At 37.8% G+C, this 24,071-nt stretch overlaps 1 long non-coding RNA gene across 1 annotated transcript; it reads right to left on the minus strand.

Annotated features, from left to right (window-relative positions):
• Nucleotides 1-3,847: 3,847 nt before the first annotated feature.
• LOC125615928 lies at nucleotides 3,848-15,534 on the minus strand. Its single transcript, XR_007346532.1, has 3 exons — nucleotides 14,247-15,534; nucleotides 13,611-13,663; nucleotides 3,848-10,269 (listed from the first exon to the last, which is right to left on the minus strand). It is a non-coding gene; the product is annotated as an uncharacterized LOC125615928 (long non-coding RNA).
• Between the last annotated feature and the right edge of the window lie 8,537 nt (nucleotides 15,535-24,071).

Genomic DNA, 24,071 nt, shown 5'->3' on the forward strand with positions numbered 1-24,071 from the left:
GATGTGGTACTTTGAGTAATTTGTGTCAGTCTGTCTATAAAATGGAGGTAACCAAGATCTATCTCAGAGAGTGGTGGTGAGGATTGAATAAACAAAAGAATGCCAAAAACCTGACACAAAAACCTTCATATGTCCTCCCTGCCAGGCTAATTCTTCAGAAGAACACTCCCAACCCTCTCCTAAAGAAGGCAGCTCAAATCTGGTTTGCAACATTGACAAAACCAGAAGTGTCTACAGTCTGTACCATCCTACCTCACAGAAACTGCTTGGGGAGGTCCCTGTCACTCCAGGTTAGGGTTTTCCAGAGCATGTTCTGCAGAACAGCTGCTCTGCAAGTCGATGTGAGAAAAAGTTTTCCATGGAAAATAAAAGTGAGAAATGCTGCATAGCATAACCCTAGCAGGGGAAGTCACAATACAGATTAACTTGCTGGAGTTTCTGAAACACAAACAACAAACCTCACAATAGACAAGGACATTTAATCCAGTATTTTACATACTCCGGTCCCTTTCTTATATCAAACAACTTTGATTGGCTCATGAGACATGTTGTGGATAGCTCAGTTAGCCTTAACTAAGTCAGCCTCCTCACCCCATTTTTAGCAATAGGTCATGATTTAGAAGTTTTTGAGTCAGAGGAAATACATCATAGGCTGATATAGAACACAACTGCATGCATTTGATATGCCATGCATGCAGTTAATACAGAAGTCAGACCAGTAAACAGGTTATCAAAATAAGGCTTGGTGAATGCATGCGGTCACATACATTAATTCCTTGGTTTATAAACCTGGATTTTTCTGGATTTTTTTGTTTTGAACCCTAAGTGTGAACCAGGAATTGTGGTGAAGAGCGTCTTCCATATAAATTTCCCGGCTCAGCTACTGCCCCATTCGCCCTAGGGAGCCATCTCTCTGCATGCAAACTCTGCTTTCTAGACCTGCTTACAGTAACCTGGCTGCAGGAGAAATTAACTAGATTCCCCACCATGGGTGACTGCTGCCCCCCAGTGGGACACTCGCAAAGAGCAGCAAGGCCTCCAGGTACCTTCCACCTGATTTCCAGGAACTGAATGGGTGCTGCATGTCCAGCTTCAACATGCATGCTCCACTGGCCTGACCCCACCGTGCCACCCACATACTCGGAGTGATGCTGGGGAGGGATAGTGGGGTGCAGAGGGTGGAACTTTTACCGGTGTCGGGTGGTGGTGGTGATACCGCCGGTTATTGGTGACGAGTCCTGCTTCCCCACATGTTGAAGTTTGAACATTAGAGAAGCACGCCCTCCTAGGCCGAGGCAAGCATATACAGCAGGGTTATTTAAAAAGGGGTAACATAGACTTTACCCAAAGATAAACTTAAAATAATGCTTTTTACTCTAAACTTTTTAAATTTGGATTCATCAGGGCTTAGTGCTGTGGAAAGACATATGTATCCAAAAAATATACATAAGCCTAAGGTACTTTGAAAGGATATTCTAACAGGACAATGGAAAGGTCCTGACCCAGTGATTGTCTGGAGTCGGGGTTCTGTTTGTGTGTTTCCACAGGGAGAACAGCAGCCGATTTGGATTCCAGAGAAACTAAACAAAGCGATTTCTACAGACCAAAAAGAAGATGATTTGACTCAAAACCATAACAGCTGATATCCAGAGCTCCAGCTTGGCTATTCTTACATCTGCGACAGTGCTTTTTTCAATATCAGGATGCTTTTTTCAATATCTATTTTATTATTGCATTTTTCCACATCATAAAGTTCTATTTTATTTTTTGAGCTCATACAGACCTAGGTTATTGTTTTTCTGATCAGTTGTATTTTTTGACTGTGGAGTTTTTAAACATTGCAAAGGAGATTTCACCTGTGTAAAGCTACAAGGCCTTTACTATTGTCTTATGTGTTGTACATTTGTGTGCACACTTGTGTTTCGTGTTGTATGTCTGTATGTGCGTATGTCCATATATCATATATGAGGAGCGCTCATGAAAAAATGGATCCGAATTTTTTTTTCACGTGATTTTAATGGTTTAATTTAAGTTGGGTAAGCAGCTGTTGAGGATTGTTTTAATATGTGTACAAATAAGGAGGTTAACAGATCTGTTTGTTTACTTTCACCTTTCCTTTTCATTACATTTAATAATTCTGATCAGGATAATGTAAATTGTTCAGAAAATTGTTTTCTTAGTACCTGTTGGAATATTACATATTTTTTTTTTAGCCATCATTGCCAGAATTCCTATCTTCATCCCAGTGCCAGTGAATACAAAGATAAAACCAAACTACAGCTTCTTCGATAGCTATCACAGTTAACTGTATAAACTGATGCATCAATGAATAATAACTCAACCGTAATGCTCAATCAAGGAGTCCATTTACTTTGGGAGGAAATGGACATATTGATAGATTCCTCTGCTTTGCAGAACTTGCCTGGACTATGTATCACTTGTATACATTGTGAACTATCTGTTGGTACAGCGAATTGTGGTAGTGCCGGAGTATCTTTGCTGATGGTGTCACAGGTGATACAATTTTTCCAAAGGAGCCGTCAATTGGCTTGGTGTCGTGGCATTTCTGTATCCTCCTCCCTTCTACTAGTGATGGTCTAAAATTTGGGGGCCAACAGAGGTGAGGCAAAGAACCTCACCCCCCCACACACACTGGTGCAAAGGCCTATCCACAAGTATGGCTGTATGCTGGACCGGTAGTCAGTGACGGGTATGATCCAATTGCAGTGGTACCAACCTAAGACAGGAGGCTGACGCCTAGAGGTCAGCTCATCCAATGACGGGTAAGGACCATATGTTGTATTGGACAACCTAACAGGCATGGTCCCTAAGCCACATTGCTTGTTGTTTAATTAAAGAGAAGGGGGGAGATGCTGAGAGCCATAGCCAAGTAGGAATGATGCATGGCGTTTTTGGTTGAAAGGTGACACCAGCAAGCCATTGAGATGATAATGATTATGTTAAGATGTGCATTCAATTGGAGATTAGACCCCTGCTGTTCGCCTTGGCCTGCTACTTTGGAGCTCTTCCCATTGGTTGGGGATGTGCGGTAGGAGGGAATTCTGGAGGAGGGATTTCCTGTTGGTGGAGTGTGTCCCGGGAGAAGGCCGCGTGCGTGGCATTTCGCGGGAGTTTTGGAAATGAAGTTTGTTCCTGCTTGAGTGGCTCATGATTTTGTGCCCAGCCAGACTGCGGCAGTTTTATTCCACATCTAGATAAGTGGGCAAGTGAGTACTGACAGGACCTCTGTTGGCAAGAGTCTCACAGTGCATTGTGAACTCAGAAACTGGAACAAATAGGTCAGTTCTTTCTGCTGGCCAGAGGAGCAAAAAAGAGCAGGCAGACCATGAGTATTAGCAGGAAAGAATGTGTATCAGATACTAGAGAGAGGAAAGAGAGCACAGAAATGAACTGGGAAGGGAGGGAGGAGGAGAGTTGGAAAACCAAGGTGCTGCGGATGAAACTGACCAAATTATATTACTATATTGTGTACACATACAAATATATACAAATCTAACTGCTATGTATAATTATAATGCACATAATATTTTTTTAAATGTTAAAAGAACCTCATTCATCCATGTAGCAACTTTTTAAACTCACCTTTGGAATTGATGTGCTAAGTTTCTTTTTTATTTTGGAAAATTTTATTTGTATATATTGTTATTTGTTCTATTTGGTTATTGAGTGTTGTGAAATACATTGTGCATAAATCATACACATTATTTTGTATTATACCTTCATTATAAATATTCATGTGTATTATAATAGTACTTTATATTACATATCATATTGTATAGTGAAAACAAGAAAGAAATGGACAAGGAATGCCTCTGGCTTCTTAGACCTGCAGGTGGACCATGAACTTGGCTCAGCCCAGTCCATCAGTGAGGAGCTGGTTGAGACATGCAGCATGTGTGCAACTTGAAACTTGATGCCATCACCTGACAAGGAAGAAGACCTGTCAGTGGGTCTGGAAAAAACCCTAAGACACAATTAAGTAGATGAGAGTAGATATCTAGCTCTTTAAAGATGGAATTATGTAAATTTATTAAGGATACATACACCCACACATATAGTTGCATAACATTCTTCTGAAAATATAAACAAGAAATCTCCCAATTAGAGCCCTTATTTTACTGTTTTACCTGTTTAGAGAGTCCGTCTTTCCCTCTCTTCAGTTCTTTACTCGTCGCATGAGATGCCCTGCACATCAGATTTAAAATAACCCTTCCAACATTACTATCTCCCTGTGGCACACTATTTTCCTCCACACCTATCACCATTTACCATATTGCAAAGTTAATTCTTTCCTTGTGGGTTTTGTTTTCTGTCTGCTCCTCTGAAATGTACACTCTACGACTACTAGGATGTATTTATCTGTGTTGTTCACTGCTGTATACCCAGTGTTTAAAGCAGTCTGCTCATTGTAGGGCTCAATAAATTTGTTACATGAATTAGTTAATCATCTTCACTATCTGGAATTAGTTTATTCAAGGTCTAATGGGGAAATGCAGTTTCTCAGAGTCACTTGGCTGAAAGAGAGCCCTCCTCTTAGAAGGCCATCCATTTCATGCAATGACATAGATTTGGGAGATCCTGTAGAAGGTGAGAAGGTGAGAATGACAGCTGCCTAGCAAGTCAGACAAGCTTACTCTACCCCAGCTGCTGACAGGAGGGTAACTGTTTCAACCAGAAATACAGTTCTCCTTCATGAGGTGCAAAAAGGTGCAGCAGAATGACAAGCCAACAGTCCATCCAGGATTCATAGCAGGAAGGAAAGGGTATTCCTATCATTCTATTTTACTAAAATACTTTAAAATTGTGCCTCAGAAGTAGAGGATGATATTTTAATTTGGATCTTAAATGTCCCAAAGGCTCAAGATTTGGAGACTGGGTCCCCAGATGTTAGCATTACTAGCAAGTGGTGGAAACTTTAAAAGGTGGAACCTAGTAGCAGAAAGTTAGATCACTGGAGGTGTGCCATTGAAGGTGGTATTGGGATCTGGTCCCTCTCTGTCCCCAGCTGCCATGATGTGAGGGGTTTGCCATGTGCTCCCTGTGCTGGTATCCTGTCTTATCAGCCCTAGAGCAGCAAGGCCAGTGACCACAAACTGAAACTTCTGAAACCATGATCCAAAATAAATCTTTATTCCTTTTAAGTTGTTTATCTCAGGTATTTTGTCACAGCAACAGAAAGTTAACAATGCCAAAACTTGGAGATTTGGATATTCTCTTTGCAAAGGTCATTTGATTAAGAAGATACTCTCAAGCGCTAATTAGAATAAAACATGTATTGTCAATGTAGGCCAATATTTAACATTTGGGCAAACTATAAAGGATTTTTTGCTACTTCTCCTTTCTTTACTACATATCTGTTACTTCCTAGAGATTTAACTTTTCTTATTGTGTAGATAAGTAAAACTAATTACTGAGATTTGATACTTTGTTAATATTAAATTCAATTTATTATGTATTTTGTGTTCTATTTAAATGCTTTGGCTCTTAAGGGTATGAATATATACTATTAGCATCTCTTTCCTAGGTAATCAGTCGTCAGATTCCTTCAAGCATCAAGAAATCTGCATAGGGGATGGGGTTGTGGCTCAGTGGTAGAGTGCTTGCCTAGCATGTGTGAGACACTGGGTTCCATTGTCAGCACCACATATAAATAAATGGAATAAAATAAAGGTCCATCGACAATTAAAATTTTTTTTAAAAAAGAAATCTGCATAGGACATAAAAGAAAAATGCTAACATAACATTATATTTTAAAACCATGCACTTTGCTCCTTAGACTTTCATTCAAAGCCCTATTAACTCTTAATTTAACATATAAGTTTATGAAGAATGCAATTAATTCCTAAATCTATGTAGCTTAAAAGGAAAATCGGCTAAGAAAAAGGCTAAAGTGTCAGGAATTTGTAATGAACTAAAATGGATATATGATAACAAAATTGTAAATAATATAATTAAGAACAATTATCAAGTATATATTCAACTGTGATCAACATAATTGTTATTGTAGAAGGCTTATAACATATTTTAGAAAAATAAGCTTAACCAGAAATGGTTACAAGAAAGCACCATTATGAATAAGAAATTACTTAGAGATTAGATTTTAAGTATTCTCACCTTAAAAAATAAGTATATGATGTAATACATGTTAAATCATTTGATTTAGCCATTCCGCCATTATATAACATCATTTTGTATAGCTTAAATATGAACAATTTAAAACAAACAAATAGAAGTAGTGAGCTCTTAATAGAGAAAGATGTACCTATCTGGATTATTCTCTTAAAAAGTCTCAACTATTAACTCTTAAAATTAGCAATATTGAAGATATTATAAATATGGAATATATTATATATTCTCTCTGTATAAAAGTTAGATGATGGTAGTACACTAAAATGAGGATGGATTTCCATAAAATTTACATTTATTTATTTAATAAATAAATATGGATCATTTATTAAGTTCTAGGCATGGTGCTCATTCCTAGTGAGCTGGACAGACCTGACCTTGCCCTTGTACACCCTCCTTACATTCTATTTCATTACATTTTAGATTAGTTCCTTGAAAGAAAAAAAATGGTGCCTTGGGAGTAAAGGGACTAGTAGACCAGATTTAGTTTAAGATTTAGTTTAAAGGTGGTGAGTGCGGTCTCATCGGAGTCTTAAAGTTTAGGTCTAAAGAGTGTGTATGGTTTAATAAGTGAGAGGCTGGCAGTGGAAAAGGCCTTTCAGACAGCAACAGCAAATGCCAAGGCTCAAGTGGGAGAGAATTCACTGCACTACAATGAGGAAGAGCCAGTGGTTGAAGCAAGAAGACTGAGGCACAGATGAAACCACTCTGAACCCTCTGAGGTTAATCTTTATTCTATGACCAATGACAATCCATTGTGGACTTTCTAAGATGCTGGGAAAAAATCTCTTTGATGACAATGTCTTCATGCTATTTTCACCAACTGGTAATTTTTTCCCACCTGTTGGAGTCCTATACATCCTTCAAAGCACCCTCACTTCCAATCTGCTGAAGAAGGATTTTCCTGATTCCACAGTTCAATCACTTTTTTTTTCTTACCCAAACACTTTATTTGCACTTCTCTTACAGCACTCAGTACTCCAGAGTAACTGTTTCTTCTTCTCTCTATGTCATTACAGCTTACACACAGTGGACCTTTCAGACATGGTTAATTTTATCACATTGTATAAACTATAATAATAGCTAATTACAAAGTTGCTAATGTTGACACTTAGCTTAACTTAAAAATGTTAATGTTGTGTGACGAAAGAAAAGGATAGTCAAACCTTGGCTCCATATCTGCACATGTACAAGAACACACAGTATTAGATTTTTCCCAGTACAGCTCATCATTCTAGATGTTATTTGGAAGGAAACAGAACATAATCTTCCTAAAAGTACAAAATAGAAATTATAAACCCTTCATACTTCATATTAAGCATGAAAATTTTATTTTGATGCACTGATGGAAGCCATGTCTATCACCTTCACTGATGGAAGCCATGTCCCTCAGCTTCCCAAGTGTCATAAAAATATTATAAGCATATATTTTCACAATCAGTGTCTTCTCAAAATAGCTTTGGAGTATAATATTTTATGATTTTTTATAACAAATCATGTAACTTTGTTCCAAACCCCAAAGAAGGATAATGAATTCAAATAAAAATTTATTTTGCATAAAGATCCAACAAGGTGTTTTATATACATAATCTGGGTTTATTCTACTAAATGAAAATGAATTAATCATTTTCTGTCTATATAGCACTAAATTGGAGAGGCACATTCTATTTTCAAATGCTTAGTTATGAAGATGTATTTTAGATGAAAGGCATAAACTACTTATTCATATGAACTACTAGATAGCAAAATGAACAGAATCATCATGCTCATGGATATTGCCAGCACCTAAGAGAAAGATATACTCAACCACAAATATGCTACAGCTCTTGCCTTTCACAGTAACTATTTCATAAAGTAATTTTTAATTAGAATAATTGTTTTGGTCTACCAAAATAAAACTAATATTTGCATAGAACCTTATAGTTTCTATTTTACTCTGAATTATTCTCATTTTACATTAATACCATGAGTCCATGATGAAGCCAGGAGCCTGTTTATCTGTGACCACATGACACATTATCTAAGTGGCAATATATTTGCTGCTCATGAGACTTTTGCCCAGATTGAGTTTCATTATATGGTTATCTAGAGGTTTACAAAATGTGTCTTTGGAGATGGGATCCCATCACCTTTCACAGCTACACCTCCCTTGCTGGCCTCTCTCTAGCCTCATGTCTTTCCATCCAGGCTGTTCCCACTGTACCAGGCTTTTGTTTCTAGAAGTTAAATAATGGAATCTGATTCATACAGTTCAAGCTCCTGGAAGGGCAAAGAGGAGTTCCCTTCTTCTAAAGAGAGACCCCTGATATTTTCAACAGGTGCAACTCTATCTCCATGCTCTGGTTTACCTGGTTGAAGGGTTGGGGGGAAGGTCATTGCTCCAGGAGAGGCTATCAGCAACTTCCGGGAGTGGAAGGGACACTTCCCCAGCATGGGAACAAGGTGACTTGAAGCAGAGTCTTTTCCTTTTGCTCCTAGATTATTTCCCTGGTGACCAGCTGGAGCAGCTGCACAAATCTGTCCATCCCACATGGTGGCAACAGGTCAAATGAAGTGCTGCATCATGTGCATGTGCAGTGGGTTCACAGAAGAGCCTGAGCATTGTGAAAGGTAACATTCTCTGAGGGATCCTCTAACACATCCAGTGAGAGGCTGGGGGCCAAGTAACTTTCAGAAGAGTTGGATCAATTTTTCTCTGAGTGATCACAGGAAGGCTGCTTTTAGCAGAAGTTTGCACACGACTCTTCTGACCAACTCTGGGTATTCTCTCCTTGGGAGTCTCAACTTCTCTTCCTTCAGTGTCCTGTTCATTTTTAAGGTTAATGTCAGTTTGAGGGGACCCTGAAGTGAGTCACACAGTGTCTGATTCCCTTCTCCTTCTGGGGGAGTTGTCACAAAAAGAGACATGCCTTGATCCATAGGGTGTCTCTGGATGGGGTCTTCACCCCCTGAAAGGCCAACTTTGCACTCTGCTGTGAGATACCCCCACAGACTCTACCCTGATCTTGGCTTCTAGGAGTGTCTCCCAGGGGAAGGAAACACTACTTTCCAGCACTGGTTTCCATATTAGGTATGCTATTATCTGTGGGAAAAAAGACATTCCTGAAAACTCCCTGCAATTCCTGTCTCTAAGCTTCCTAACCTTCCTCAGGCTCATCTCTGAGGTATCTGCCAACTAAGTCCAGAAGTAATAATCTCTAAGTGGGCTCTATTTGGTCTCCTCTAAAATCTTACTCTCTTTACAAATGTATCAGAGTTGTGGCTGAACCCTCAGCCTCTCAAGAATTGCCTTGTCCTTTTTGAGGTCCTGAATATGTCTATACTCTGCCCTGCCATACTTTTCTTGAGTAGCGTATTCCTGCTGAAGACGAGACATGGCAGCTCTTCCCACCCTCTCATTCCTCACTGCGATTTATTACTACCTCCAAAACTGAATGTTAGGAAAACCCTCCTTCAGGAAGGAATTTGAAAATTCTGAAGACAATGCCATTTCTGACAAGTTAGTTTGGGGACTAAACTAACTGGACATTTTGTCTCTGTGCAAAGGACTAGATGATCTCAGATGGGCCTTTTTCTCACTTTCTACAGCTTTTGAACTTCAATAGAGGTTAGACCAAGGGAATCCTGGAGAAGTTTTGGGACACTTCAGCCCAGGCTCTCTCTTCAGGAGAGTTGGACAGGAACCCTGGGCACATTTAGCACATGTCTCAACTCCTATGTGTCAGAGACCAAGACATCAGTCAACATGTGGAAATCAGGTTCACAGGCAGCTCTCTCTGAGACCCTTCCTGGGCTCCCTGTTCCTGATCCTGCTCTGCTTCTCCAGGGGTCCCTGTAGACACTTCACAGAGCTGAGGTTTCTTTTCCTTTGCTAAATAAAGGGATGAAACCTAAGGGCTTCTCAGTCCAGAGGTCTGAGGTTCTGAGGGGATTCCTTTGCTATCTTGGGAAGCTGTGGATGCTGGTTGGCTGCCATGTTTGGAAGGGTCATCCTGGATCCAATGGCTTCATAGTAGACCACATTATTGGCTTGTAAGTGTTTTAGGTCAAAGGTTCAAGGAGAGACTGATTTGTTTTTATGGAGCGTATGTATGTGTGGTGCAGGGGTAGGGGGACATTCATCTGAAAATAAAAGGAGATGACATTTTTAAAAACACCTCATCCATGATTCTACTTTCTACAATGTCGTCCTCTTCTGTCTATTAACATCCTATAAGCCAACACATTTTGATAAGTACTTGAGGCTAATTTTGTAACTATAAGAACAAGACACTAAGATAACAAGGGAAACCAGAAAAACTTAATCATAACTATTTTTTTCATATTTGGGTCTCAGTCACTGAATAAGAAAGATTAATTTTGTCATTTACAGGAATATATAACAATTAAGTAAATATAAAATAGATGACTTTTAAAGGAAAACTTGGTTTATTTTGAGATTTTTCCACTGTTTACTACTTTTACTAAGTATGTATGTTACTTTGAATTTTATAAATGGCATAGGAATTTTAAGAGTAGAAAGGGAAAAAAGCCTAAGAGGGAAAAGAAGAAGGAGGTAAAGACAAAAAAAGAAAATCTATTCAGACCCACTTTTATGACCATCCCCTACTAATCTGTCCTCCCCACATACCCCACCAACTCAGTCAGGACAGGGAGAAATAGGATGATGAAGATGGTCAGGAAGAATCCACATCAAATGTCCTCAGAGTTGCCTGTCTATCTTATGTACTACTTACAAACTGGACCCAAACAACCTGAACTTTTAAAAATAATAATAAAACACATGATATCTTTTTCTCTAAACTAGGTTTATAAAGTAAAAATTCTCCCCTTTCTTTATAATTTCATCCCTCAAATTCACTCATGTTTCCTCTGAGACAAAAATAAAAGAAAGAGAAAAAAACAACAAGACCTCTGTGAGTTTTCAGTTTACCTTTGTGAAACATGATCAGCTGCTGGAAAATTTGGGAAAATGAATAAAAGAATGAATGCTCATGCTATGGCTTCAAAGTGGTTTTTCTCTGAAATTCATGGAATTCAGAATTATTAAGAGTGTAGAAACTGAAGCTGACTATGGTCTTGAGAAGTCAGGATTCTGGGTTCGGGACATAGCTCAGTGACAGAATACTTGCCTCATCTGTGAGGACCTGGGTTTAAATTCCACTACAGAAAAAAAAATTGCATAAAAGTGGGGGACTTTGGGAGGTGATTAGGAATAGATAATTAGATCACCCAAGTGGAACACCTATGATTGAATACTCGTGGCTTTGTAAAAGGGAAAGAGATCAGAATAGATACACACATGAGTACTCCCTGTCTCTTGCCATGTGACATCCTGCACCACCTCCAGGCTCTGCCAGCTAGAAGCCCATTCATATCTGGCCCCTTGACCTAGGACCTCCAAACCATGAGCGAAAAGAAATCTTATTTATGAAGTTAGTCAAATTCAAATACTTCATTATAGTAATGAAAATGGAATAAGACAGAAAATTAGTGCCATGAAGTGGGGCTGTTGCTAATGAAAATTGCCTTAAATATGTAGAAATGGTTTCAGAACTGGAAAAGATTGAAAGAGTTTGGTGGAGCAGACTAAAAAAGCCTATAATGTAAGTGGAGCAAAATGGGCAATTCTGGTGAGGGCTCCAAGGTAGAGGAAAATAGGTAACAAATTTAAGATGAACATGAAGATTCTATTGGAAATGTGAGAGAAAGTCAACCTTCTTATAACACTGTAAACAATTGGATACACTGTGTACAAACCATGGATTTGTGGAAACCCAGACTTAAGGATGATAGACTAATTTATCTGGCAGAAGAAATTTCAAAACAACAAAAGCATTTAGCAAATGTATAACAGGCTGCTTTGGGGCAGATGTGTAGTGAGACTTTGGAGCAAATGGAAGCAGAGAGGAAAGATTTTGAAATTATTGGCCTGATCAGGGAAGAAGCAAAGAAAAAATGTGAGGGTTCACCCAAGGAGGGAGAAGTCCAGACATAAGGTACAGCCAAGTGACTGCTTGCTAAAGACATGAGCAGAAATGCAACCCATCAGGATGACTGAGAAAAGGCCTGGAGAGCATCTTAGAAATCTTCAAGGCCACCCTTCCATCACAGACCTCTCAGAGGTTTCTGGTCTCAGATCCAAAGTTCTTTTTCCAGCTTTGCTGTGAGTCACAAGTACTGAAATGGGACTTCTGGTCCCACCCAGGGTGCTCAGTAGTTAGAAACTTCCCGATTCTGGAAGGACCAGTTCTTCTAGCCAGAGCTCCATGAGAATCAGGACATTTTAAAGGGGATGTTATGATGCTAAAATGTAATCACTTTGGTTTTATTACCAAGAACTGTGTGAAACAAACATCTCTGAACTTTTCACCATCCCTATCCCCATGCCTGATGAGTATGAACTGGAGTAAGAGTAGCGATCTCAGACATCATGATGTTATTAATGCCTTTTATCCTCATCAAAATGATTCCAACTTCATAAGGATTGCTTAAAATATTCAGTATCTACTGCATACTCTGGTCTAGAACCAAGGTTCTTAATTTGGTCAACATTCATTAAGGACCTTCTATGTGGTATATGTAGGAGGAATAATGCATGGAGCTTAAATGCTTAGGGTCTGTAGACAAGCAGGAGCCAGATGAGCAAATATATACAGATAGGAAGTTTTATTAAATATGACAGCAATTTTTGTTTGGATCTACAACAATCAATATACTTCATTCTTTTTTTCTACAAAAATTAAAAATCCTAAATCTATCGAGTACTTACCTTTTTATATAAACCTTTATGATTTCCTGAAAATGACATATTGCATAACTCAAAATAGGGTTATAATAAATAACGTATAATAAACCGCTATAAATTTGGGTTAATAATTCCCTATTCAATATGTCTTCCTCTGAAGTATCTGACTCTAATCAATGGGATCTCTCATTCCCCACCAGGACAACACTCTTACTTCCCAGAGTTTTCTTATGTGGGGAAATCAGGCTCTAATCCAGCTCCTTCCAACTCACATATGTAGAGATCCCTCCAATAGTGAAACTCAGCTCATTTACAGGGACAAGTAGGGAGAGGGCATATTAAACATTCTTCATGTTTAATGGGCAAATATAGCACAATATGATGAGCAGTAGGAGGTCAGAATGCCTACTGGAGGGACATTTCAACAGACTTCTGGAGAGAGAACACCTCAGCTGAGACCTGAAGCCTATTGTAAAGTTACTGCAGACAAGAGAAGGGAGGAAAGAATAGGAATGCCTCAGGCAGAAGGAACAGCACTATGTGGAGGCTTCCAAATAAGAGAGAATTTAATCAAAAGAAACTGGCCCAGGCAGCCGGTTGTAGACACCTGAGGATGAGATTAATCACAATGACTGCAAGCTGTTGAAAAATCCTTATGTGAGTTAAGAATTGCCTAAATAATAAACATAAATATAAACAGCAGTTTATAACATACTTATTCATATAAGATGACCTCTGAATTCAAAGCACTTCCAGCGGCTTCATCTCCTGGAAACAGTGAAGAGAAAGGGCTTAAAAAAGGGCAGTTTTCTGTTTCTCCCCAAAGGGGGTTTATGACATACTCTTCCAGTGCTACTCAGCAGTGTGGTTTCCAACTAAGTTGCCTCAGGGTGTTAAAGGGGCAGTTAAATATTGACCCTGGGTCAATCTGGAGGTGTTTGCCCAGACATTGAGCACCCTGTCTTTCACAGCTTCCACTGAGGAAGCAGAGGGAAGCAGAGGGAAATAAATTTATGTGAGTCTCCCTAGAACTAAGAACAAACAAGGTGGTTTTTAAGTAGGACTACAAACATTTCCAGGAGCAAAATTACCTCAGAGCAGTGCAGGAAAGGAGTAGGAATGTCTAGCTTCTGCTTTCTCTCTCCAAGAGTTTTATGGCACATGCTTCCATTGATTGCCTACAAGGGATTGCATTGGAAACTTTCAAGGGGAGCCAACATGGTAAATAAACAGGGTCTCTCTGATTCAGCCCAAACTCAACACTTCATGAGCGTTCCCTCCAGCTCACCCCAACAGAAATTCCAGACCTACTCATTCTTACAGGATAGCTAAGTGCCAACAACTTCCATACCTCCTACCCAAGGGTCTGTCTCCATAATGGCCCAACTCTGAGTTGAATTGGCTTTGCATTCCTGAGTGGCCCTGGACATCAGAAAACACACAGGTGGATGTATAATATGGCCACTTCCAGTTGCTCTTTCCAAGATCAGAAGGGGCTGCGTGAATATGAGTAAAGGCATTTGTCACAGTTCTTATACCCAGCTTAGTGCAGAGAAAGTGTGAGACAAACACCCCTGATCAGCTTCATGGTGAAGACAGATGGAACTAAAAGATATATCCAGTATCCCAATCTTTCCAGGGACCTTTAGAGAGTCTGGTTCCGATCTATTCTAGTATCAGGGGATTGATAGGATATGGCACATCTTAACCTCCAGGGGATAAACAAAACCAGAGACATCAGTCAGGACAAACATAAATGTTTGAGAGGCACCTTAATATTTCTGGCCAGGAGGATAGATGAGTATTTTCTGACATGAGACCTCATTTCCTAATGACAACATTAGGAAAGGTAGTGGTCTTATCTAATGCTCAAAACCAACACAGAAAATCAATGAAAATGAAGAAAGAAGAAATTATTCCAAATAAAAGAACAAATTTCCAGAAACTGGAAATCACAGATTGGAGGAAAACTGTAACTGCATTAAATGATTTAATAGAGGTATTCAGTAGCAGATTACATCAAGCAGAAAACAATATCATTAACTTGAAGGGATGTCATTGGAAATAATCTAACCTGAGAAGAAAAGAGAACGAAATTGAGTGAAAGTAGCTTAAGAGACCTATGGCATACCATCAAGTGGAATAATATATACATTATTGATGTTCCATAATGAGAAAGAGAGAAAGGAACAGAAAACAAAGTCAAAGGAATTAGACAAGTTACTGAGCCTGGGGAAAGAAAATAGAAAGTTAGGTCCAGCTATCTAATAGAACACCAAATAAGATGAATCAAAAGACACTCATACCAAGGTACATCATAATCAAGTTGCCTAAAGATAAAGAGTTTTGAAAGCAGTAAGGGAAAAGCAAGTCATCCATAATGTGTAAGGAACCTCCATACAATTAAGTGAATTTTGCAGCAGAACTTTGCAGGCCTGAAAGGAGTAGGATTGATTATACATTCACAACCCTGTGAAAAACCAAAACAAAACCTGCCATCGAAGAATACTATGCCCCAAAATCCTATCTTTCAAAAATGAAGGGGTGATAAATATTTTCTCAGATAAACAAACGTGAGAAAGCTTCACCACCACACATGCCACACAAGAAATGCTAAAGGGAATTCTTTCTCCTGAAGGAAAAGGACACTAAAAAGTAACATGAAAACATAAAAAAGTATAAAGCTCACCAGTAAAAATAAGTACCTTGTCAAATCAAAGACACTAATTCTGTACAGTTATAGGGAAACCAATTTTATCTCTAATATAAATGTTATAAGGCAAAACTATTTAAAATCAATGAAAGCTTAAAATAATTCATTAAAAGACATTTTATAAAAAGATGTAAAAGGTGATACCAAAAACATAAAACATGGGAGGACAAGTGTTTTAATCAGCTTTTTAACCACTGTGACTACAGGATCTGACTAGAAAAATTTTAGGAAAGGAAAAGTTATTTTGAGGATTCATGATTTCAGAGGTCTTAGTCCATAGAAGGTCGGCTCCATTCCTGAGGGCTTGAGGTGAGGCAGAATATCATGGTGGAAGAGTGTGGCAAAGGGAAGCAGCTCAATGGTAGTCAGGAAGCAGAGAGAGAGAGAGAGAGAGAGAGAGAGAGAGAGAGAGAGAGATCTTCACTGGCCAGATACTAATATGTATCCCAAAGCCATGTCCCCAATGAACCACTTCCTCCAGCCACACCTGACCTGCCTCCAGTCACCACTCAGTTAATCCCATGAGGAATTAATCCACTGATGAGGTTAATGCTATAACCCAATCATTTCTCTTCCAAACCTTGCATTGCCTCACACATGAGCTTTTGGGGGACACCTCACATCCGAACCATAACAACAAGGAATAAAAATGTAAAATTTGTGTATGTGATCAAAATTAAGCTTTTATCAACTTAAAATAGCCAGCCCTTCATAAGATGTTTTTGCAACCTCAGCATAAGAACCCAGGAAAAATATACAATATATATACAAAAGATGAAAAGATCCAAAGCATAATACTACAGAAAGAAGTAAGGAACCACAAAACCATAAAAGAAGAAAGCAAGAGAGGAAGAAAGGGATTGGCTGTCTACAAAACAACCAGAAAATAATAAAAAGGCCCTAGACTAATAAGTCCTCACCTATGAATGCTTACATTAAATGCAAGTGAAACTATCTTAAAAATTATTTTTTTAATCTAAACAAAATTGACAAATCCTTACCTAGAGTACAGGAGAGAATACTCAATATCAGAAGTGAAATAGGAAAATTATAACTGACAACACAGCAATTCCAAGGATCATAAGAAACTACCATAAACAATTATATGCTAATGAATTAGGCAACCTAGGAAAATGGATAAATTTTTGAAAACATATAACCTACCATGACTACACTACAAAGAAACTGGAAGTCTGAACAAACCAATAATGATTAAGGAGATTCAATCAGTAATTAAAAGTCTATCATTAAAAAAATACTCAAGACCTGACGGATTGATGGTGCAATCTTCCAAACATTTAAAAATTAATGCCAATCCTTCTCAAACTCTTCCTAAAATCTTGAAGAGAAAGAGATAATATCAAGCTAATTTTGCAAAGCTAACATCATCCTAACACCAAAGACAAAGACACTGTAAGAAAAAAAAAAAGCTACAGGTCTTTATCAATGATGAACACCAATGCAAAAAATCTTCAAAAAAACACTAGCAAATATTACCAACATTAAAAGGACCACCCGCCATGATCAAATGGGATTTATTCCTAGTATACAAGGTTGAGTCAACATACACAAATCAATATGTGATTCACCATATTGATGAATGTAAGTTAAAACCATAGATCATATAAAAGAATGGGAAAACATGTTTGACAAAACTCAACTTCCTTTCGTGATAACAAGTCTCAACAAATTGGGTATGAAAAGGATATTCCTCAATACAATAAAGGCCATATATAAATAGCCCACAGCTACATCATATTCAATAGTGAAAAGTTGAAGGCTTTTACTTTAAGCTCATGAACAAGATGAGGATGTCTATTCTTACCAGTTCTGTTTGACACAGTATTAGAAGTCCTAGCTTAAACAATCAGGCATGAGAAATAAATAAAAGACACCCAAGAAGGACAAAGTAAAATTGTCCTAATTTTACTAATCATATGCATGGTAAACCCTAAAGTCTCCATTAAAAAAAAAAAAACTATCAGAAATAATCAGCAAATTCGGTAAACACAGAATTCTCATACAGAAATCAGTAGTGTTTCTATATACTAATAACAAACTATCTGAGATAGAAATTAAGAAAATATTATTTACAATAGCATCAAAAAATATAAAATACTTAGAAGTAACTTTTGCCAAGGAAATGAAAGATCGATATAATGTCATAAAATATTGAATTAAAATTGACACAAATAAATGTTTTAATATCCCATGATAACCTGTGTTCGATGGATTAGAAGAATTAATATTGTTATTAATATTGTCTATACTGCCCAAAGTGACCTATAGAGTCCACACAATCCCTATCAATACTTCAAGGTTATTCTTCAAAGAAATAGAAAAACAACCCTAAAATTCATAAGAAACCACAAAGGATCTTGATTAGCCAAAACTTTTGTCCAAATAAGTCCAAGCTATAAGCCTCACATTACCAGATTTCAAGATATATTATAAATCTTTAGTTATCAAAATGGCATAGTACTGGCATTAAAAAAAAAAAACAGGTATATCGTCCAATGGAAACAGTGGAGAGTCCATAAATGAACCTATAACTCTAAGGTCAATTGACTTTTCACAAAGATGCCAAGAACAAACCTTAGTTAAAGGACAGTCTCTTTTGAAAATGGTTATGGAAAAATTGGATATGAAAATACAGAAGAATTTTCATAGATACTTATTTCATCCCTTATACAAGAATAACCTCAAAATGGACCGATGATTTAACTTGAAGACATAAAACTAAAAAATTGCTAGAAAGAAACAGGCAGAGATTTCTTGACTGTGACTCCAAAAGTATAAGTCACAAAAGCAAAAACAGACAAATGGAACCACAGCAAATGAAAAAAAATAAAAATAAAAAGAATGAAGTAACAACCCACAGGTTGGGAGAAAGTATTTGTGAATCATATACTGGACGAAGGGCAAATATATCAAAAAATATACAAAGGAACTTAAACTACCCAATAACAAGAAAACAAATAACCCTATTAAAGATAGACAAAGGACTTGAACAGACATTTCTCTAAAGTTGACAAACATATGCCCAACAGCAACAGATAGGTGAAAAGTGCTCAATAACTCTAATCATCATACAAATAGAAATTTAAAACAATGAGATATCATCTCACCCTATTATATTGGCTATTATCAAAGAAAATAAAAGATAAATGATGGAAAGAATGTAGAGAAAAGAGAACTCAAATATACTGTTGGAGGAAATGTAAATAGGTATAGTCACTTTGGATAACAGCATGGAAGTTGCTTTTAAAACTAAAAATAGAAGTATCATATGATCCAGCAGTTCTACCACTGAGTATAAACTTGATGGCAACAAAACCAGTATGCTGAAGATATCTGCACTCCTCTGTTCATAGTACCACTGTTCACAATAGACAAGATATGTAAATAACCTAAGAGTCTATCAACAGATGAATGGATGTTTAAAAATATACACCACAATCCTCAGCCTCTAAAAATAGGAAATTCTGTCACTGTGACAACATGGGTGAATCTAGAGGACATAATGTTAAGCGAAACAAGCAAGGCATAGGAACAAATATTACATGATCTCACTTAAAATGTAGAATCTTAAAAGTCAAACTCATAGAGGTAGGGAGTAGGGGACAGGAGATGTACCTCAATGGTACAGCACCCGCCTAGAATGTACAAGGCCCTAGGCTGAATTCCCATTACAAGGAAAAAAGAAAAAGGAGGAGATAGGAAAAGGAGAAAGAAGTAAAAAGAGGAAAAAGAAGAAGAGAAGGAGAATTTTAAAAGAGGGAGGCTAGAACAGTGGTTAGCAGAAGCTGGGAGAAAGGTATGGACAGGGAAAGGGGTAATGTTGGTCTCAAGGGGTACAAAGTCACAGTTACATAATGAAAATAACTTCTATTGTTCTATTTCACAGCAAAGTGACTGTAGTTAATACGTAAATGTATCTATTTCAAACTAGCTAAAAGAGGGGATTTTTAATATTCTCACCACAATGAAATGATAAGTATTTTAAATGATGGATATGTTTTTCACTCTTATGTGATCATTCTACAATGTACACATGTACCAAAATATCACTTTGCAACCTTCATATAATAATTATTTATCAATTAAAATTTTTAAAAATCGGGCTGGGGATGTGGCTCAAGTGGTAGCGCGCTCGCCTGGCATGTGTGTGGCCCGGGATTGATCCTCAGCACCACATACAAAGATGTTGTGTCTGCTGAAAAACTAAAAAAATAAAATAATAAAATTTTTAAAAATCAACCCAATAAATAAATTCATTCCTAGGTATTGCTAAGAGACAATGAATTATAACTCCATACACATAATACTGATAGTAAATCATAATAAATGGATACCTTTCTCTTAAATGATTACTTACACATTTTGACAAACAATTTCTAAAGGCAACACATATGTTCTTGCAGTAACAGATATTTGAAGAATGAAATTTTCTAGGTGAATACCTTGTTTTGAAATGCAAGGTAGAGATTATAAATGACAAATTAATACTTTTTAGCTCAGCGGCTTTCATACTGTGCTCTACAGAGTTCCAGTGTTGCAAGGAAGATCAGAGACAAGGACAGAAGGGGCATGGGAGAGACTGAGGGACTGCAGAACCTGCAACCCTTCATGCACTTATTGCAACAGCTCCATAAAACTTAAGTGGTAAAACTTCCTGCAAGGAAAGAATTTTACTACCAAGAAAAAACATTTGGAATCCACCAAATGAAATAATTGAGCAACTTGTTCAAGGTCATCCTGGTTGAGGATGTTGAGCACAGTGACTCTTAGGCCAGCAGCAGTCCTGCAATTTCCACTTTAGCATCTCAACCCATCTCTGAACACTCACCATGGGCACTTCTCCAACTGCCCCATCCAGTGTCCATACCAATTCTTGAAAATTAATTATACATTGATTTTACTGGTCTGATGAATTATTAATGCTTAGATTATCACTTTATTTAAGAAATATTTATTGTGAAAGTACTCAAACTTTCAGAAAAGTCTCAGGCAAAGTATAAACAGGGTGCCAAACCATCCTGTTTGCCTATGACCAAGGGTTTTCCCCAACACATGGTTATCAGTATTAAAACTGGAACTGTCCTGAGCAAACCAAGCCAGTTAACCATCCTAAGTACAAGTCCTTTCTCCCCTCTGAGAGTAAGTTGACAATATTACTCCATCATTCCTGAGTACTTTAGTGTAGAAACAAGGACATTCCCCTTCATAACTTAAGGTACAATCAGCAGAATCAAAAAAGTAACATGAATGCATCACTACCACTTTAAGGTTCACCAGTGGTTCCAATAATTCTAGCAAAAGGATTCAATTTCAATTTACTTGTTGCATTTAGTTGTCTCTTTAGTTTCCTTTATTCTGAGACAGTTTCTCAGTCTTTCCTTGACTTCAGGGATGTTATCTAACTCTTGAGGCAGCCATATCTGCTCTCTCTCTCTTGGATCCTTAGGATCCAAATTTCTTCAGGCACATATAGCATGTTATAGTGTCATGTTTTGTTGTTGTTGTTGTTTATTTGGTTTTTTTAAATTATTATTTATTTATTTATTTTTCGGTGGACACAACATCTTTGTTTGTATGTGGTGCTGAGGATCGATCCCGGGCCGCACACATGCCAGGCGAGCGCGCTACCACTTGAGCCACATCCCCAGCCCCTATTTGGTTTTTTTAGTACTTCCAGAGCACCAAGAATATGTTTATTTACAAAGAAGGTACTACATAACTAACTGATCAACAAATGAGAAGAGGCCAGCAGATAAAGGTAGACATGATTCAACTGGGATATTGAACTGGTTGTTCTTAGCAACCACAAAAACTGTGAGACAGCCTATTTTTCACACTCTAGAAAAACTGAAGCCTGGGAAAATTTCTCCCTCAGTTTCCGACTTCTCTGTACTCTCTTCTGAAGCCAACAGCCTTTCATCTAGGAGGGTCCCCAAACCTCAGCACCCTGGCCTAAGTCACTAAGCAGTGAGACTGAGACACTGGAAATTAGTCTGAAAGGATGTATAGGCTCAACATTTTACCCACTTCTCATTACACAGCTCATTGCTCTGAACTGATCTTATTTTGTTCCAGTCTTGTTATTAGGCCCACAGTTGGATATAAAGATGACTTGGTTGTTTTCTTAGCCAACTGTGCCTATCATTTGTTAGATGAAGATGGGCACTCAGATGCAGAGAGTTTAGGACCACAGCAATGCCCATAGATAGTAAATGGCCATTTATGAGGGAATCCATGGCTTTTGGAAGGCCAGTGCTCTTTCTGCAACCGTCTGACTGCAAATATGACAGTATGAAGACCCATTATCAGAAAACTGCATACCTATGACCTCACAAATCCAGAAACCAGTAACTTAAATGGAAGAAAAATAAAAATTCAGAGTTTCTTTATAACATAAAATTAAGGTCCAGTAGAATCGATGGAAAACGTGACACAAATAACAACAATAATCACAATAATATTAACAGCTCACACACAGAACTTAATGCTTTGAAAACAGAGGTACAGCTAGGTTAAGTAACTAGGTCACACAGCTCATTGTTGGTGAAGCCAGATGCTAGCCTAAGATAACTGGTTCTAGAGGTTTTGCTCTCAACTCTGATATACTGCCTCCTAATTTTAATTATTTAATTGGCTTCATATTGACACAACCAATGCATAGCTCAATTTGTGTTTTTAGATCTCAGGCCATCATTTTAAATGTAAAAAACCTGATCTACCCTTTGAAAACAAAATATCTAAAGCTAAATATGAAAATATATTTTAAAATTATGGTTTACACTTACTAATATAGTATAGAACTTTCAGCGACACTATATATATATAGAGAGAAAAAGATAAACAGATGTATATCTTCATTCCAATCCTCCTCAAATTCCAATATTTCTTTTTAGACCTTGGTTCTTCATTATATCAATAGTTGTTCCATGTAATCCACTGAAAATTCTAAGAATCAAGCTCTATCTCACAGATCCACCTTAGATAACAGTCTGTACATGCCACCTGTAGGCACCAATCAGATTCTGGCTTCCTCCAGAGCAGCCAAGGGGATGTTTTAACAGATTATCATTCCCCTGGCAGAGCAGATGAGACACAGACAACAGGAATGATAGATATAAAAACTAGAAAACTAGAGAGTAGATACAGAGACAGAAAAATATCCACATAAATTAAGAAAACTTAAGAATTTAAGAAAAGAAAGAAGAAGTATAACAACATCACATTAAGAGGTGGGAAAACCAGAAGAGTGTATCAGCAGCAAACTGGAAAAAGAGGCTGTCTTACCGAAAGCCAAACCACATGCTCACTGGTGAATTACTAGACCACAAAACAGAGCCAGGAGCAGTGGCACACACTTGTAATTCCAGCAACTCCAGAGGCTGAGGCAGTATTGCCTCAAGTTCTATGTCAGCCTGGGCAACTCAGTGAGACCCTCTAGAGTGGAGAAATGAGGATCAGGACACCGAGATGTGGAAGCAACACTTTATTAGTGGCACCACTTTATTAGTGGCTCCGGTGCCACTAATAAAGAGTTTTAATTCCCAAAGTCTGGGTCTTGAGCACAGCAGGGCTTTGACTTTTATACATAAGCAAGTTTGGGGTACATCAAGGCAAAGAAGTTGGTTCAATTCTATTGGAGGGTGCATCTTACATTTCCTTACATGGGTTAAGTTTGTCAACAGCCTAGAGACCCTTAGCTCACAAGCTTAGGAATTTTTACTGCATGAAGCCTAAAGGGGGATTGTTCTGTCCCTGCTGTATTGTTTCCTGCTTATCAGTTTACCTGTTAGCCACTGTAAGCCCCTTTGGTTAAATGTCAGTAAACCAAGCTGCTGTGTATCAGCCAAAACAACAGCCCACCAGTTCTTAAACTGCTAAAAATTTCCATTTTGCTCTACCACTCCTCAGCAACTTAGCAAGACCCTGTCTCAAACAGTAAAAATAAAAATGGGCCAGGGATATAGCTCAGTAATAGAGGGTTCAGTCTCCGGTACCACCCTCCTAGAAAAAAAAAAGTCACACAATAGATTCTACTAGGAAGGTAAACCAAGCAAGAAACATAGCATTAGTTTTAAAATACTGCACATGTTCTACAGCAAACTTTGCCCTGCACATAAAATCCAATAAAATCTGCTTTTCTGTTTTTGCTGTTTATACACCTTCTTAGTTTAAAATAATAAAATGAAATCACAGAGTCCTTCTGAGGCAAGCTTATGAAGGAAGTAAAATTATCCCAGTTTTTCCATCCCTAATTTAACTCAGAGACTTCAGGACTCCCTAAATCAGGATGCAGAGACAGAATAGTCTTCTAAATGAGAAACTTTCCTCCTAGCCTCTGGATTTTTCTCTTCCCTTACAGCTAGTATACTGCAGAGATAAATACACTCTTATTAATGGCTAGCGAACACAAATGTCTGTATTCAATATATATATATATATATA

Source organism: Marmota marmota, unplaced genomic scaffold (assembly GCF_001458135.2).
Source record: "Marmota marmota marmota unplaced genomic scaffold, marMar, whole genome shotgun sequence".
Taxonomy (NCBI): domain Eukaryota; kingdom Metazoa; phylum Chordata; class Mammalia; order Rodentia; family Sciuridae; genus Marmota; species Marmota marmota.